The sequence below is a fragment of the Sander lucioperca genome, chromosome 13 (genome assembly GCF_008315115.2).
Source record: "Sander lucioperca isolate FBNREF2018 chromosome 13, SLUC_FBN_1.2, whole genome shotgun sequence".
NCBI lineage: Eukaryota > Metazoa > Chordata > Actinopteri > Perciformes > Percidae > Sander > Sander lucioperca.
In genome coordinates, this window is record NC_050185.1 from 4073660 (window position 1) to 4091198 (window position 17539).

Here is a 17539-nt window from a genome sequence, read left to right on the forward strand (position 1 = left end):
AAAAAAAATACCCGGCAGGCGATTGGATGAACCATCGGTCTACGATGTCCGCCACTGTTGTTTTGAACAAACAGTCGCGGTCGTCACACACACCCAAACCACGCCCGTAGCTGCCAGTAGCTCCTCACCGGACGCCGATTGGTTGGATAGGCTGGTAGTTCCGACACAAACGCATCACTTGAAGGCCGACGAGATGGATATTCGTGCGATACGTGATCCCGTGAATCCCACGTGATCTCGTGAGACTCCAGCTGCTGTGCAAGGTAGCAACCCCACTGAAATGCTTTACAGTGCCAGACCAGCAGCAGATATCAAATGGGTGACAAATATCCCATAATTGGATCATTCATCACCAGCGAACACACATCTGTTTTGAGTAATGGGGAAACTAATCACCAAAAATGATACAGAGACGACTCCACGCCAGGCACCGGGAAGATTTATGCTGGAGTGATTCAGGACTCAAGCCTGTACCTATTGATTTTTTTAGTCTAAATGCTTTTCCGTTTAATCAAAAGAAAGAGTCAAAATGGTACTATGCTTTTCTTCCATAGTTCCACTTTAAATGTCAAAGGTCATCAGGGTTCAGTGGAGCTTCAAATCCAGCTTTGAGTGGTTAGTGTTCAAAAGGATTGCATCACAAGTGTGAGGGACACTTATCCGGCAAATCCTGTCTGAGTAGAAAGTACAGTTGGTAGAGACTTAGACTAAATGTCATGCAGGCTGGATACATATGTTCACCTACCCTAGGAGAAGGTTTGTCCGGGAGTAAACCCGTCCTCCCTGCTAGATGGTCAACCTACAAAATGGAAGGCAGGACTCTATGCAGGCAGAGAGAAAATGCCCAGTTAGATTAATATAGGTAGAGCATGCAAAAGGGGATAAACACTGAAATAGTTATCAAAAGAGTACAAATGCCACTTCCGGTAATTCAAAATCCATCACACGTTGATGTTAGCCACATGTACGCGTACATTTAGGAATCCTCTAGTTTTAATTTTTATTTAATTTAGATCTGGAGGGTGTGTGAAGCACACAGCTGAGTTCGGGACTCCTACAGTGCTGTGTGTAGTTACTGAGGCTGAGCTAACTGCTGATGGTCAGTGAATCCCTTTCAAACCGTGGGCTACCTGCTTGTTAAACCACAGTGTCCAGTTTTAGATTCATACACTTGTTAAATACGAAGGGTGTGATGTGGGGGGTCGGGAAGATTTGGAGTTGTTGAAAGTACCTTGCCCAACACGGTTTAGCAGTATTGGCCTGTACATTAACAAATAGTGTAAAGAAATAGTGCAAGTGCGTTATTTCTATCAGTTGGAATTTAAAGAAATCAGAATTAATGAGTCATAAAAGTCAACACGTGACTTTATACACCATTAACGTTTACTATAGACTGAAACACTGTGACGTCGCGCTAACAACAATCACTTCCGGGTAGACAACTGGCAGTTGATTTGATTGGCAGAGATATGTGAAATTAACTTGTTTATTTCTGTTGTCGTTTTCAGCTTTCTGTCCTCTCTGCTGGGCTTATTTTCTGTCCCGTGTTGCTTTGCTAGCGTCTTTGATTAACTAAATCTAGTGTTAGGAACAGCAACATGTCACCGCCGGTCGGACTCACTGCCAGTTTGGGTGGTGTCATTTTCTTTAGTCTGTGGCCCAACCATAGACTGTACATACTATTTACAGGCCCAACTATAGACTGTATATAATATTTACAGGCCCAACCATAGACTGTACATACTATTTACAGGCCCAACTATAGACTGTATATAATATTTACAGGCCCAACTATAGACTGTATATAATATTTACAGGCCCAACAGGTAAATTAGCTCTCCAGGCATTAACATTAGCCAAAGTGTTGACATATGAAAGCATCAAACATACATCCCTGTTTGTTTAGAGCTATTAAATTGTATGTACGGGACACAGGGGGTTTTCTACCCGGAAGTTATTGTAGAAAAACACTGTGATTGGGTCTAACCCTAACTCCACTGGTACCCTAGAGGTTGGCTACTTTGACATGCTGGAGAGAAGTTCAACTTCTAATGCATTTTCTGAAATCAATGTACATGACTATGACTAAATATGACTTTGATTTAAAAAAAAGAAAATTGCAATCCTACTCCTATTCTTTGTAATCGTGCAATAGGAAAAGGAATACTGTGATACCGTATGAGACGACAGATAATATAAAGTTTATTGAGATCACTCTAAAGTCCCACAGACACACTGCAGGTTTCTATGGGGACACATTAGTCATTTCTGTTGGCTGTATCACTATGCGACTCCACCCATCTCTGTGATTGTTATTATAATGACTCAGTGTTTTGTCGGCCAGTTCTCGCTCCGTTCTTCTAGCACTGAAAGTACCTAAAGTGCTCCCAAAGTCTAAAGATTGTAATCTGTGATGTCATATTGATGCATAGCCTGAAGCAGCTCCATTAGCGGCCTGTGAGACTGACTTTGTGGACTCATACAATGTCTGCCTGTACTTTTACATCTACAAGGATTTTTTTAGATGATAGTAGGGCTATTAATTCTGTCCTAGAAAACATAGTCTTATCTGTGTCCAAAAATCATCCCCATTACTTTTCACCTTGTACCTCTTTTCCAATTCATTGTACATTGGTGTGAAATCCCAGATGAGGCATTTCTCATGCCAGCCATGGATGACAAAAACTGTAGGGAATAACATACTCTCAAGGCCACATTGTTGGCTGTATAAAATAATAATTAGATTCTATTACAGTGTTTTCCCTTAGCTTTGTGGAAGACTTGGGTGCGCGTATTTGGCGGGGGGGGGGGTTAAGCCGGCAGCTGATTAGACAGACGCATCACGTGGGTCTGGCTGCTCCCGGATTTTTCAACGGGGCATAATGGCGGCTCGTTCAGAATACGATCTCATATTGTACTAAAATAGTTCACTGAAACGTGTTTCTGAAAACATTTTAAGCGAGAAATAGGCCATGCAGTTTCTGAATCTGTCTTCATTTCAGATCAAAAGATTTTCGTCAGATTTTGAGAGGCTTAGTCACACTCATCCCGCTCCACCAATCAGATTGGTCATTTGAGTCCGACTGCCCGCCCTCCGACGCAACATGTCAGGACGGCCAAAATGAAGGCCGACAGCTCCATGAGACAGACGACGGCACGGAACACACCGAACAGACTCGAGTCACTGACCTCACCAGACTGTCCGAGGGCCGATTATCGGCTCGGTGTGTCACTGCCTTTAGGCGTCCTTCCTCAAGAAAATGTTAACGTTTTTCAATTTAAAAAATGCAATTTCCCCATACATTTTGTGTCTCTTTGTGGGCTTTTGCGTCTCTCTGTAGTCGTGTTGTGTCTCTTTTTGGTCATTTTTGTTTTTTGTTTTCTTTGGGGTTGTTTTGGGTCTCTGTGGTCATTTGGCGTCTCTTTGCAGTAGGTCTATGTCCCTTTGTGGTAATTTTGCATCATTTTGTAGCATTATTATCACCATATGTGTGTCTAAAACATTGGAAAAGCTAGAGCAGATAATAAATAAATTGCACTCAAAAAGCTTAAACACAAAACGTAAAGCTAAAGAAGTCCAATTACAGTAATTAGATCTGAGAAAAGCCTTTTAGTTACATTCGTTCGGCTTAGGTGCTGCCCAAAACGGCTCGGGTGCTGCACCCAAACCTTATAATGGCAGGGAAAACCCCCGTGTGATACTTCATTGAGGAAAATCCTCTTCACTTTTCCCGACACAGGGAGGTCAGGGTCAGCTACATAGCTGAACCCTGGACTTCAGCTGGTAGTGATCTAGTGTTTCTCTTAATGGAAATGCAGCACAGCAGAGATCTTCAACAAGGAGGGGGTCCCGTAGAGTTAGTGCAAATTATGTAAACAATATATTTTTTGAAAGTTTCAAAAAGTCTGAAAATATACATTAATATGAATGTAAAATTTTAATAGCACAGATAAATTGGCCTATTTGTGAAGAAAACATTGTTTACACATTGAAGATAAGCTTACTATAGATAACTATGGTAGCCATACAGTTAAGCTTAGGGAGTCACTGTGCCTACCAGATGTATGTTTAACATTAAAACATGATGCATAAATAATATCCATTTCTTTTCATCCATTCTGCCCAGTTCAATATGCAACTCAATTATATATGCGGTAGTGGGTCCCTACTGGGTCTCTCTTTCAGCTTAGGGGTCCCTGGCCTAAATTTCGTTAAAGACCCCTGCAGTACAGCATTGGGCCAAAAACAGGGACTTGAACTCAGGCTAAAGAGGCTAAAGGGCGCTCTCTCAATTCACCACTCTGATGCCTTACGTGCAACCCTGATATGCGTGCTGTTGTAGAACAGCACATTGTTCTCACTGTGCATTCACAATGTAATGGGCACTGCAAGATGATACCTCATTGTCCGATGGACACATGACTACAATGTAAACAACAAAAAGTGGACTGCATTTTCTGTCAGTGCACCTGCATGCTATCCAGGGAGGAGCGCACTTTTGTTACTATCAGAGCAAAACATCACAGTGAAGAAAACGACTGAAGTTTGTATGAAACAATTCTTAGTCGACTAACACTCACACGATTTTGTCGACTAACTGATTAGTTGACTTAATCGACAGATCGGTAAAACGGAGTTTCTCCACAAAGTGTTTACCAGAGATGTGCTCAGACGTTTCTTGGTAACAAGTCATTCAGCATGAAAAAAGCATAAAACACGAGTAACTGACTAAGAGTCAATTACTCATGTGTATTAGGACTAAGAGTCCCTAATAAAAAAATAGCTATTGATGTAAAAATCAAGTTGACTTTGTAATGTCTGTAGACTAACTACACATGAAAATGACCTTTTGGCTAACTCACATTAACAGCAATGATTATTAATGTGCAATATCCCTGATAAATCATTAAATCAAATATAATAGTGGCAAACACGCTTTTCTTAATCACATACAGATATTTTTCTATCATGATATAGGTCATGTGTCATGATATTCAGGCCTGCCCACACATAAGCTATGTACTAACAGCATAAGGCATATTTTATATGCTTTACTTTATCATTATCAGTCATGTAATGAAGTTATCATGCATCACTCCAAAAAAGGACACCATTACAGTATACTAATTAATATATTACACAAATCTCCACATACCGATTTTGACTTGTCATAGACGGAATAGAAACAAAGTTTTTTTTACTAATATCATTGGTGATGGCTGTTCTATTCCCAGTAACAATACCAGGACCCTGAAACTGAAGCAGCTAAATGGAATCCAGCCATCACCCATTGTGCTATTTACACCTGTGCGTTCCCTACTGACACTTGTCAAAACATCCTCTTTTTAAAAGGCCTATCACTAATCAGCATCACCCCCCCCCCCACTTCACCCCAAGCATTTTTCTGACTCGTGGGAAACACTAAATGTTCAAATGAGCCCTGCAGGAACCCACTGGGTGTGCAGGATACCTTAGTTCTGTCGGCTTGACGTAATGAAAATGATGAGTAATTGTACCAAACAATGTTTGTATTCACATTGCGGCCATGTGGCTGCCGCTGCTAATCAAGTGTGACTCACAAAAGGTTAGCAACAGTTACAAAGCATTTCAACACCTGGACCTGTGACCACAACTCTAACACCTAACCCATTTGAAACCATCTGCTGGTGCACTATAGTTTGCCTGTACAGCACAGCGTCCTGTGCTCTTTGACTGAAGGCTGATTGGTTAGAAGTTTAGATTCACGTAAGCTAAAAAAAAAAAAACACACTTTAGCCTCAACCCTCAAAACCTGCAGATCGTTTGGAAGTGTCTGCCGATGGCTCGCTGTCCCTTTAAATAATTTTAAAGACCTTTTTTTTCCCCCTCTCTCCTCTTCCTCCCTCCCCTGAGGTTTATCACTGTGACTCTTCTCTCTTCCATCTTTCCCCCTCTCTCACACACACACACACACACACACACACACACACACACACACAAATGCCGCCTGTATGTGTGTGGCTGGCAACTACAAAGCAGTTAGCCAAGCATCTCTTGGCTCTGTGCAGGGAGAATAAGACACTCTCATTACTGCCCTTAAAAAGCTCTTGCCCTCACAAAAAAATCCACTGTAGACCCAGACACCGGTGCAGAAAGTCACAGGAAAGAGTCAAGGAAGTTAAAGGCTACTTTTCCCCCCTTACAGCTCAATTTTGTGCCAGAATGCGTGCGTGCGTACATGCATGTCTGTGGTTCCCCTTTCCTGTTCCTCTTTAATGTCACAGGGCTGGCTCATATGACCTTGAGTAGCAGCGTTGGCACGGCGATAGCGAGAGCTGCCTCGCCTGCGGGCGCCCTTGAACTGGATCTGCAAGACAAAAAAAAAAAAAAAAAAAAAACCTTCACACAGCCTGATAGACATCTCAGCCCTCCTCCTACACCCCATCCTATCCTCCCTGCTTTCTCCTCAGCTCTTTTATTCAATCTACGCCACTCCTTATCTGTTCCCCCTGGTGGGAAGAGATTTATCAGAATGCTGTATCTTTAACCTCTCTGTCACACTGAGATAGAAACAGAATTTCAAAATGTCTGACCGGCCTGCACAGATTTATTTTTAAACCACCACCACCACCACCCCTCCTCCTTCATGCACAAGCCCTGTGCCATTTCAGGAAAGGGGATTGGGTGGAGGGGGGGTGGCTGAGGGTAGTAGAAACTTGCTTTTGTGGAATACACCTGTGTGATGAGCTGGCCATCCACTCCAGAGGTGTTGTTTACCTACAAGGGCATTCCAGACTGTTTGTCCTGGCGGTGCTGTTCTGAGCCATTGGCACAGAGTGACCTGTGGCTTCCAAACAAACACCCCAGCCTCTGTTCCAAGGATGAGCATCGGCTTACCGGCCAATCAAGGCTCTTCGACTAAAAGAGAGAGAGGGGGGGGGGGGGGGGTAGTGCCTTTAGAGCCAGTGTTTTGACAGGTTGATGACGACCTGCTGGGTCCCCATGAAGACCTCTGATTTTTCCAGAGTAAACGCCGTGGTCCGCAGTCCAAAGTCTGGCTCTGCGCTGTCGAACTCTGCTGAGAGCTCAGCGCAGTCGACTGTAAAAGCACAAAGAAGGGGTTTTATCAGCATGCAAATATTGCGGCACCCTCCTCCTTGCGACTGCGGCCACCAAGGTTCAAGTAATACAGTAAATATTTGCTAGAAGCAATGTGTTCAATACTGGGTGTTTGAGAATTCATGAAAAGGCCTTTTCTTTTGAACAGAGCGCGCGTGTGCGTGCGCGCGCGCACGCGCACACACACACACACACACACACACACACACACACACACACACACACACACACACACACAGTGAGAAGAGGCCTGTATTGGAGGTTTAGACACTCGGAGACTGGCCTGGCCCTCCTACTGGTTCTCTTCATGCCTGACCTCTCAAAACTGTAATGTTATCGCATGTCATACGCAGGCCTGCTGGAAACCATCTGCTAAAGGCACTGTGGTGGCTCCCTATCAACAACAACAAAAAAAACAGAAAAAAAACTGGTACTGGTTCTGACTGGTTTGCTGCTCAGCATGTCTCACCTTCACACACACACACACACACACACACACACACACACACACACACACACACACAAAGACAGACGGCAAACACCCCCTCAGAGGGCTGTTGTTGAGCGACATGAGCCATGAGCACTCTCCTCAATTAACGTTAAGGGGCTTTTGCACAGAGACATGAAGTTCTGGGGCTAAGAATAACATTAGACAGGTCTGCTGCCCGGCAGCGGCAGGGCTTTCGGGAGCTGTGGCACTGAGGAGAGCCGGGTGTGTGTGTGTGTGTACAAACCCGAGTCTCGCTGCTAATCCGATCCCCCGCCATGTTTAGCCCCACCTCAGGATATTATGTTATGTTATGTTTGTTAGTGTGACACCTTGGCTAATAGGGCTGTTTTTTTATATACACAGAGCAAAACCAATATGATTAATATTACTCGGGACTGATACAGGGTATGAAAGAAAGACACAAACTTAGGAACCTTGTGTTTATTTGCTGTGAAAATCCCACGATTTTTTTCCCATGAAAAAAACTAAAAAAATCTAGTTTTTATATCAGGGAGATGGGTGTGTTGAAATATTAACAAGGCCCACTATAGATGGCCCCGCGCCCCGCTTCCCCCCCCACCGCAGAAGAACCAAAAAAAGCAGACTTGGTTGTGGAGGCACCACAGGGTCCTGGGAGATTCATTACCGGCAGATTTGTTCCACATAGTGAAATATGAGTGAGCTCTACTGCCTGAAAATTGCATTGCTCCATAAGCAGTGCTCAATGCTAGAATACGGCCCCGAATCTCACTTCTAAAAAAAAAAAAATTATAATTTTTTTCCTATTTGAGCTCAACACAACAGCCACAGCAATTGGCTGTGAGGAGGAGATCAAAACCAGTGTTTATCCCGCTTTGTCTGTCTGAGACACAGTCGGAAGACACAAAGCAGATGAGACAACGAGTGATAGCACACACCCATTTCAAATCAACATCCAAAAAAAAAAAAATAAATTATATATATATATATTTTCTGTTGAAAAGTTCACCTGAACGAGATAAATAAAAGCTTCTTTCCTTTGGTCGAAAACATTAAAAAAATAAAAAGGTCTCATGCAAATTATCTATTCACATGTCTGGCATTGGCACAGATGATATGCAAAGAGGTCATTGCAGCTGAATAAGCATCTGTATTGCTCATTTCTAAACCACAGTTGAACTTGGTACAGTAGATAACCTGACCTGAATAAAGTCGCGCGGATCGGCGAGAAAGCGGGCTATATTTAGAAAACAGCAACCCAGTGTATCAGGAGAAAGAGAAATGTGAATAGATCCTTTATTTCTAAGCACGCAAGGCTCGGGCATTGAGCTTGTCAGGTCTGACTGCAGTAATCAAACACTATTACTGGAGACTGAGAGGGGAAGAGAGGAACTTTTAGGAGGTGGCAGTGCTTCAGAGACTCCTGTGCTACTGTACGGCTTACATGTGCGTGCGTTTGTTTTTTTTTGTGGTTTTTTTTGAAGTATGGGCTGTGGGGGGAGTGAGGAGAGACCTCGGTGCTCAGCTTGGGGCGTATAATCTATGGTTCATTTGCAGCTTTTCTCCCCAGTATGACAAGCCGTTTACAAGACGTAGCCTCTGCCGCTGACCCAGTTCTGAGTGGCTGCGTCTCGCGACAAGGCCCTGCCTCCCCATCAGGCCCTGCTCCTCGTCTAACTGACGATAACACCGCCACCCTCTGCCTCCGTGAACTGTGGGGAAGAAAAAAAAAAAAAAAAAATAGGTCGCCCTGACCCACTTTTCTCCTTCTTTTTTTTCCCCCCTCTCTCCTTCCTAACATCGTGCAAGGAGTTCTGCAGAGCGTGATCGAGGGAGACAGTCAAAGAGAGAGAGAGAGAGAGAGAGAGAGAGAGAGAGAGAGACAAAACAAAGCAAGACTCAGAGACTTCTCTGTGTGATGAGTCCCTGTATTTTGCCTATGCGTTCCTATTGGCCTTTGGAATAGAGGCGACCCTTATCAGTTTGCCTGCTTGTATGTTTGGCAAAATCCCTCCCATGCCTTGATACAACAACTGCTCCCTAGGTTAAACACCATAGTTTCTATGTCTCCTCTTCTAGGTGGCCATTATCTCATGTCTTACTCAGAATGCTAAATGGGATCCCCTGGCCTTATTTAAACACAGACGTACGCGCTTTTGCTTTTTGCAGTCATCCAACACCCATGAAGGTATGACATGTCACCCGGGCCACAAGAGTTATGAGCCTTTCTTGGCTAGGGGAGTTATTACGGGGCTAGCTGAGCCACGTCTGCCCCTAATGCCTGGTAGCGTGACACTGGCCCCCTACGAATGCCTCTGTGTGGGTTAGGATGGCTCATGATGGATCTCAGATCATGCACGGTGCTCTCATGCAAACCCGTCCCTCATTAAACTGCGCTCGCTCATGCATTGCTTTTGTAATCCCTCCATACATTAGCCGCGGCTCTCCTCGACGGGCGCGCTCCTCTGACATCAGCCGAGGGCTTCTTTCAGTTATAAAAACAGATCGTTTGTTCTGCAACGCCCTCTGTATCGGCGTTTGAAGCCATTGTGAAACACCTAATCAACGCACACCTTTGACTGCTAATTTAAATATTAATGCGCCCGCCAAAAATCATCACTCATCACTCACTGGAGCCTCGGCGTCGCCTGGCAACCATTGTTTAGCTTCTGTTCCGGAGCTACATTTGTAGGAGTAAGAGTGGCATTTAATTATCACCTTTTAAAACACCTTTTAACTTTAGAAAAAGAGACTTACTGAACTGAATAATTCCACTTCAGCTGCAGCCTTTTTTTTTTGTAGCAGTAGTAACCAGGGCTGCAGCTAACGATTATTTTCATTGTCTATTAATCTCTTGATTATTTTCTCAATTAATCGATCAGTTGTTTGGTCTATAAAATGTCAGAAAATGGTAAAAAAAATGTGGATCAGTGTTGAGTTCAACTCAAAAGATATTCAGTTTACTGTCACAGAGGAGAGAAGAAACTAGAACATATTCACATTTAACAAGCTGGAATCAGAGAATTGTTACATTTTTTTCATAAAAAAAATGACTCAAACTGAATAATCGATAATCAAAATAGTTGGCCAATGATGATATAGTTGACTCATCACTATGCATTACAGGGATTTTACACATTTTACAGTGAAACCACAGCATGACTTGTGTATGCACTAGGGCTGCACAATATGTTTATCGTCATCGCAATATCAAATTGCGCAATATACACATCGCAAAAGGCTGCAACGTATCGCAATAGAGACTCAGAGATTTTTTGTTATTGAAAGAAAACTGAGTAGAAAACTGCATTCATTCTTTGTTTAGCCGTGCCTTTTATACATCTCATTTAATGTTCAATTTGTTCAATAGAAGAATGTTGGAAATTATTTCCTTTCATTTGTTTTAAACTCAACAAGCAATTTGTTGTATTTAGCAGAACATGAAAGCAGCAGAAATGCAGAACTGAGTACACTTTAATATTTTTTAATTTATCGCAAGCAATATCATTATCGGCATATTCAACAACATTATTGCATATTTTCCTCATATTGCGCAGCCCTAGTATGCCCTTCTTATTTGGTTACACAAACCTCTTACAAATAGACTGCCAAACAGCTCTCTGAACATTAGTGCGCCTCATGTTAGCACCCTAGTGTTTGCCCGTACAAGAACATTAGTCCCACCAGATGCTAGCCACTACATGTGTTTGCGTGTACGTACTCATTTGCATCAGCCACAGTTTGACACGCCGCTTTAAAAACCAGAGGAGGGCTGACCTGCTGCTAAAACTCTCACCAGCCCCGGTGCTAAGCCCCTGCGTGCTAATGGTGACCTGGTGCACACAGACAAGTTGGTGCCTCGGAGACGAGTCATGAAGCCCGCTGCTCCACTTTCCTCTGCTGCCAGACACGCTGTAGAAACGCTGGCGCTGTGCTCTTTCTGACTTTAGAAATGTCTAAAGTGCAGCACATATGACCAGAGACAGAGAGAAAATGGCCATTGGAGAAAGTGGAAAAGGGTGTCTGGTCTCTTTAGGCTGCGGGGGGGGGGTTCTAGTTCCAGTTCAGGGGGTGAATGTGGGTCAAGCCCTGCCTCCTTATAAGCACCAAGGTCAACGCTGAATGGAGGGGAAGGTGGCTTAGAGAGAGAGAGAGAGAGAGGCCCTGGATAAAGCACATTCGTCTGGCTATGGTGCCAGCACCGGCCCCAGACGTGTAAACACAGTTACACAAGCACACAGCTCCTCTGTGCTAGCCCTAGGTGTGTGTGTGTGTGTGTGTGTGTGTGTGTGTGTGTGTCTGTGTAAAAAAAATAAAATAAAATAAAAGATCTCACACGTTATACAAGCTTTACTGTAGCTTCCATTACCTTTTATAACCCAAACAAAGGCTCAACTTAAAATGACATTAGCGACACCTGTGTTGCGCTGCTCTCTTTGGACATAACACAGTTACACAAGAGGAACACCTGATGGGCTGAGGCTGAAAATCAACATCCACAGCCCCAGGTTCCCTCTAGGCTCCTTTATGTGTGTGTGTGTGTGGGGGGGGTGAGCTAAAGGTGTATCCAGGCGGGCAGCAAATGATGTCTGATTTGAAATGTCAAATCCTAGCAGGCGATCACCTTTATTGCAGTTGTGTCTAACAAGACAACTCTCTCCACATAATCAAGACAGCTTATGAAGTGTTTGGACCACAGGGGAGAGCACTGCGCTAACGATGCCAGGATTTGGAGTTTGACTCCCAGTGGGGCCATTAAAAGAAATGTACTGCATAAAAATGGCAATATTTGTCAAAGAAAACTTGGGTTATACAAAAGTAAAAAAAAAAAAAAAAAGTAAAAGGACACTCAAGCTCAAAAGTGCGAAAAATGACAATGGGGATTCGTCAGGGTTAGGAGAAAGTTGATCGGAGTATAGAGATGTCCTTAAATAAAAACCTGGTCCAAAGATCTCAGGACCTCAGACTGGGCCCAAGGTTCACCATCCAACAAGGACAAGGACCCAAAGCACACAGCCAAGACGACACAGGAGTGGACGAGGGACAACTCTGTGAATGTCTATGAGTGGGCCAGATGGGGCACAGACCTGAACCCAATCAAACATCTCTGCAGGGACCTAAAAATGGCCATCCAGCGCTGGTCTCCATCTAAGTTGGCAGAGCTCGAGAGGATTTGCAGAAAATCCCCAAATCCAGGTGTTGCACACACCCAAGAAGACTCGAGGCTGTAATCGCTGCCAAGGGTGCTTTAACTAAGTACTGGGTAAGGGTCTCAATACTTACGTCAATGTGATGTTTCAGTTTTTTCTTTTTAATACATTTGCAAACATTTCTAAAATCCTGTTTTTGCTTTGTCATTATTGGGATACTGAGTGTAGATAGATGAGGGGAAAATGAATAAGGCTGCAACATGACGAAATGAATAAAAGAAAATTAAAAGGGGTCTGACTACTTTGTGAATGCACTGCGTCTGGATGACGTATCCCCCTTACTAAAGCCGGTGTCCTTCCTGACAAATTGAGGCCTTTCGTAACTATTGGCAACAGTCTTGCATAATGCCTTACTCCTTCCAGCACATGATCAGTTTTGTTTTATCAAAGCTGAAGACTATGGTATGTCTCGGCATGTTTTCTAGTAACGCTGCAGTGAGAGGAGCAGCACAGCATTTGATAAATAACTGACATTTGGCTCCACAGAGAGTAAAGACATTTCTGCGAAAACAAGACTGGAAATGAGTCCTTGCTTCTTCACATAGTTGCCTGAGACCCTGTGTGCAGCCTCTCATGTCAGACACGATATTATATTCATATCAGGGCGTAGCTTTACTCAGCGGCACTGATGACATTATGAGTTGTTTTTCATTTGTTTTTCATCATTGGACAAAATGCCCTTTTGTTTTGCTGAATTCTATTTAATTCCATTCCATTTTTAATATTGGTACGTTACATTGTGTCATTTGGATATTGCATTTCAGCTGCGGATTAAAAGGTTAAGATTCACTAAATTGTAAATGGTTACCCTGCTTTTTTGCCGTCTGATGGCAAACGCCTGAAATGACAAAGACGTGAACTTTGTCCAAGTGGGCGAGTTAAGAGGTGAATGGTGGCACTACAAAAACCCAAATAAACAAAGTTATGCAACCGGATTCAGGTTCACTGACTACATAAATAGTTTTATTTATTATACTTGGTCATCATCTCAGAAATAAAGTTACATTTGGAACAAAGTTGCACAGGCAGCATATCAGAATGGAAACTTTGACTCACACTATTTAAGGAGTAGATCAAAACAGTATCATTTTCTGTCACAACACACCCTATACGGAAACATGGCATCCAAATAGGCTGCAACAAGCCTCAGGGACCTCAGGGAAACTGTCCCAATTGCCCAATTCTACAACTATAGTGTAAATTTAAAGCAGTGTGTAATATTCTGAAAAAAGTCACATGTAAGTACTCTTTTGTAGAAAGACTGGCATTTGGCTATAGGGTTGATCATAGTAGGGCTGCAACTAACGATTATTTCCATTATCCATTAAAGGTGCAGTAGGTAAGACTTATAAAACTACCTTTCTGTCATATTTGCTGAAACTGACCCTATGTTCCAGTAGAACTACATGAAGCAGGTCATTTATAAAAAATCTGGCTCCTCTGGCTCCACCTACAGCCTGTAGTGCGATTTGCAAAAATCCACCGCTCCCTGTTCAGATGCACCAATCAGGGCCGGGGGGGTGTCTAACAGCAGAAGAAAGGGAGAAGTTGTCGATGTTCAAATTCTTTGGCTAAATCCTGGATCTTCACAATCCTACCTACGGCACCTTTAAGCATGTTCTAACAAAGTGGGCTGGGATCCCGACTCACCCAGCCATATGGTAATCACATCCAGGGGGCAGAAACATTAGCGTGCTAGCATAAAAATACTCTGAAGCAGAGACCGTAGTGTGCTCTAAAGCAAGACAGTGAGCCAGCGTGCTTTTTAAACAGCGGGGCAGCTGGAGGGAGGGAGCCAAGGCAACTGCTATGACACAAATCCTCGCAGCCAGCTCACCCTGGACATGAATCACTGTGGACATGAAAGGACCTTTCCCTGACACAAGCTGCTATCAGTGATGGAGAATTGAAGGGACGACTGAACCTGCTCGCTTCGTCACCACGGTCAAACGGGGTTGGAAACTTGTGGAGGAAGAAGTAGTCAGATCCTTTACTTAAGTAAAAGTACTAATACCACACTGTAAAAGATGAAAACGCCTGCATTGAAAATGGAACTTAAGTGAAAGTATGTAAGTATTGTCAGGATGTAAATGTACTCAAAGTATTAAAAGTAAAAGTACTTAATGCAGAAAAATCCTCCCATTTTAGAAAGTGTAAAGGATCCAAATGGTTGTGTGTTTAATGGGCTAATCATTTCAGCTGGACTTGTAGGCCGTTATATTGTTGGATAGTTTCATCAGATTTCATAAACTACAATGTGTTTTGGGAGGAAAAAAAATCTTAAATTTGTAAAGTAACTAAAGCTGTCAGATGAATGTAGTGGAGTAAAAAGTACAATATTACTGAAATTTCTGAAATGTAGCTGAGTAGAAGTAGAAAGTGGCATGAAAAGAAAAGACAAGTAAAGTACAAGTACCTCAACATTTGCTTAAGTACAGTACTGCAGTAAATGTACTTAGTTACATCCCACCAGTGCGTGCTATCAGTGATTGAGAATTGAAGACTAACCCTGCCCGGTTCGTCACCACGGTCAAACGGGGCGGAAAACTATTGGGTCAGCCATTCCAAACTTCAGTCTGGGTCTGAACCTTGACCCCGTTTGACCTCGGTCAGCAATGACCCGATTGAATGACAGCGCCTGCAGCTGTCTCCCCCACCCCCTCACCCTCGCAGACATACAAGGTCAGGAGAAAGGATAGGGGCCGAGGCCGGTGAAGGGTGTCACATGATTGGATCTCCTTCAGGAGAGTTCCTCAAACAGCCTCCTCAGCAATCAGGTCAAGGTCACGCTCTGGCCTTAATGCTGCAGGAAGAGACAAGTCTCTGAATGTGCACAAAGACGGATGAGATGGAGGAGGGGGTTAGTCTTGCATTGCAGCCCACAGCACTGGGGAGTAAGGTCTGGCTACACCACGCTCTGGGTTGTTGGCATTTCTTTAAACCAATCACGATCGTCTTGGGCGGTGCTAAGCTCCGGACGCAGCGACGGTGGCTCTGCTAAATAGTCTCAGGAAGGAACTTGTTTTGGTGGAACACTTGCATCTCGGCAAAAGAAAACACCACATCCAATATTAAATGAATTGTTGACACAATACAGTAACGCAAGATATTTAAATGAGCTGATACATAGTTCAACCTCATTGGCTCTTACCAGTGTATCTCCGTGTGTACTTCGTCCACAGTAATCCCACCAGTCAGTCCCAAAACGTCCCAGTTAGAAAGTAAATGCCGTAAAAATATTCTTTGTAAATCTTTACAATCATTCCCTGAAAGAACCAAGCAGGCCTGCCTTGTTGCAACATCCAAATTTTCTTCAAAACTTGACATTTTCAGCGTGTAGCTTCCAACTCGATGGTTGTTTCCTGTAGCGAAGGGATTTTGTGAACGGCAACACACAGAGGGCGGAAGGTGAGGGACACGATGTCAGGCTTTATCCTGAAAATATACTTCCGTTGATCCACACACGAGGAGGGATGACGACGTACTCCTCTACATGTTCAGCAGAGAACTTGAAAACACAAGCCATTACTCTATTAGCCGTATTAATCTGCCTGCTTAGTGGACACTTTTATTCAAAGTCACTTACACGATTATCACTCTTGCACATCTCTTTTCCATTTCTACAGCTGGATATTTACTGGAGGAATCCAGGTTAATTGCCTTTGCTTAAGGGCAGAGGCTGAGCAGAGCGTGAGCCAGCAATCTTCTGGTCACCAGTCCATTTATCCAAAGTAACGGGTCATATCGCTGCCTCAAGTCATCAGCCCGGTGCTCTCCCATCTCCTCTGAAATGGCCTCTCTACTACTGGGTGCCTTCTAAACGCGGTTACGAGAAAGCTGCACTTCTGAACCACAGTCTTTCGGTCTGTTTACCCAGCTCTGGTGAGCACACACTGAATAACGCCACCTCACTAATGGATTTACAAGTGGGCTGGAGGGTTCACAAAAGGATAGCATCTTTCAGAAAGAAACAGACCACTTTCATAGCCTGGGTTATGCCAAATGGCCTTGCTCCTTGCTTTGTGGTGTGGGAGTGCATTCATTTTTTTTTTATTTAGAGATGTGCCACTTGTTTAACCATGTTCTTTTAAAAGCTGTTCATTGACAGTGCAATGAGTCATTCATTTATTCATTGACACATTTAAAGTGGAGTGAAGGATATCTGTAATGTCACAGACACACATTACAAAGCTGGTCTTTATGCACCTTAGAAGACACACTAGACTCTTTTGGAGGAACAAGAAATAATCAAAATTGGATGACATACCTAAAATAAGGTATTTCAAGGCAATTCAGTGACATTCCTCTATTGGAAACCCGGATAATGTGCTGCAGATCTGAACTCACATAGCTTCAACTCTCCGCGGCCACCCGCACAGGTCCCTTGTTGCCCAGCAACAGTTCAGCTCATCACCAGAAGCCAAAAAGTTACACAATTACAGTTCAAGCTAAAATGAGTTGGGGTGTGCAGCATGTAACATCATTCAGCAAGTTATATCCAGCCACTATAAGATGTGGGTCTGAATGAATAAGGGAGTGGGGAAGCCCCAGTTCTTGCGAAGCCAAGCAATGTGAAAGTATGCAAGCCTTCACACCGAAAATAACCCAAATATTGACAGTGGAATGGTGTACTATGAACTCCGTTGTGTTGTTGCGCTGGGGGCATAAAAGAGCAGCTCTCAGGTACAAAGTTTAATGATGAATTTCCCCGAACTTCACCCGTTTCGCAATGGAAATAAATCTCAGGGACACAACCTCGCA

General features: G+C 43.5%; 1 protein-coding gene across 3 annotated transcripts in view; it reads right to left on the minus strand.

Moving 5' to 3' along the window:
* The window catches only part of nrip1b (nuclear receptor interacting protein 1b), a 46108-nt gene that overhangs the window by 20420 nt on the left and 8149 nt on the right, over window positions 1-17539 (minus strand). Inside the window, exon 2 of one of the 3 annotated variants that reach the window (XM_036008832.1) lies at window positions 6219-6347. The exons of the other annotated variants lie outside the window; for them this stretch is intronic. The gene's annotated coding sequence lies outside the window, so the exon portion shown is untranslated. The remainder of the gene's footprint in view (window positions 1-6218; window positions 6348-17539) is intronic. 3 annotated transcript variants of the gene reach the window in all.